This window comes from Stegastes partitus, unplaced genomic scaffold, assembly GCF_000690725.1.
Source record: "Stegastes partitus isolate 25-593 unplaced genomic scaffold, Stegastes_partitus-1.0.2 Scaffold774, whole genome shotgun sequence".
Lineage (NCBI taxonomy): Eukaryota > Metazoa > Chordata > Actinopteri > Pomacentridae > Stegastes > Stegastes partitus.
Genome location: NW_007578505.1, coordinates 90,564 through 92,580, shown reverse-complemented (window position 1 = coordinate 92,580; position 2,017 = coordinate 90,564).

The window sequence follows — 2,017 nt, the reverse complement described above, 5'->3', positions numbered from 1 at the left end:
AAAGGCTCGTATGAACAAATGCAATGTGGCCCTGAGAGCTCAACTCACAACATAGTCGCAGGATTTAGAGAAAAATAGTGTGTGTGTGTGTGTGTGTGTATATATATATACACACACACATTGGGTTCATCCCTGAAGAGAACCAGAGCCCAACCATCACCAGTCCAATCCCTGTGATCCCAGCAGAGAGGAACCACCGAGCCACCCTGCAGCCCTTGAAGAAAACAAAGGTGATCTAATAATGTTTTCCATGACTGCCTATACCACAGTGTTGGACAGTAAACTAACATGTAAGAACCTGTTGATTTTGGTCTAACATTCACTTTATGCATCGCCATGGTAACGACAAGTGCCAAGTTTTGTGAAAGTGAGCCATGTACCCCCCCAGGAGTGTTGCCTCTGTAATCTTGAGCTATTTGCAGCTTGTTTCTACATTTGCTTGTGTTTCTGTATTTCTTTCGGTTGTTGCCCTCTCCACCTTCATTTGTGGGGGTCCCTTGAGGGGACTCAGGTACAGTGAAGTCCACCTGTAGGCCACAATGCCGGATGAACTCGTTTGTAGTTTATTTATGAAATACAGCCATAAGAGACACAAAATAAAAATGACAAAAATAAAAATAAAATTGCACTGTTGTGGACAAATCTGCAGAATAACGGTATATAAAGTAGATGCAGTTTGTGTGTGTGGAACAAGACAATAAATCAAATGAATAACATCACATTGAATAATTAATAATTTTACTATAAAGTTTAATAAAGATTGTAAAGAACCTTACTGTATCTTCATCATCACAAAGGCGGCTGCTGCTACAGAGCGACGGAGAGAATAGACATAAATTACACACGAATATCTCTTTCAGCTCTTTCATACTCTCCCTCTGTGGATGTGTGCATGTTTTCATGCTTGAACTGAAAAGAATCCCTCTCTCAACTATTTAGTAACCTTGGTTTTGCTACAAGCATGGGAGCAGTGCTGTCGGGTTAAAAGCCTGCACTACTGGATCTATAAAACATTCTTCTATTGTCTCATGGAGTGAAGCTTCCTGCCGGCACCACGACTGCCTGAAACATTTTTCTAAAGTGCCCAGAGGTCACTGACTTGGAACAAGGTAAAATCTCATTGTCAGCCTCGCTACTAATTCGATAGTATGTGTGAGGCTTGAGTGCACAAAGGCAAACTGAAGGTTTTCTGAACACAATTTTAATTTTCTCATTCCTGCCTCCTCGTTGTTCCCGACACTGTAACGATTCTTCAAACTGTCCTCTTCCTCTTCAAATGATTTACCAAAACTAAATAACATCTCTTCTCAGTGTGTTTTACGTGAGTCTTTGTGGTGGTGTGTTTCTCATCTATAGAACCAAGTTGTGCATCAAAATGTGCTTTAAATGGGAAATGTTCAGCGTTTGTGAAGCACTGCAGCACCCCCATGTGTCCGTCCACGGAACTTCATCTGACTGTGTTTCCTCTGAGAAAATGGGAGGCGTCTGTGTGTTTGTGTTGGTGTTGCTGTCGAATAATGCAATGAAAGGTCAGGATGAAGGTGGATACTGAGGAAGAGGAAGAGAGGAGAAAATGAGCAGAGCAGTATAGTAAAAGACACCAAAAAAAAAAAAAAAAGAGAAGCAAAGAGGCCAGGAGGAGATGAGACGGAGGTGGAGAAGATAGAGGTGAAGAAACAAGAGGAAACCAGCTTGGTTTCCCATATCATTTTATTGAACAGGAAAGAAGGGATTACTGTCAAAGCATCACTTAGAGGCAAAAGAAAGAGAACAAACACAGTCATTGGATTACAGCAGTAATCAGAGTATACCATATGTAAGGGGCCAGACACAAAACGGCTCATAGCGGATACAGAAAGACCACAAACAACCACAAACAGACACAAATACACTAAAGATGAGCCCAATAATACACAAACTGAACACAAAAAGACCCAGTCAGACACAAAATGTACACAAGAAGATGCAACATGATCGGAAAAGAAAAAAAGACCAACAATGAATTCAAAAAGAGACA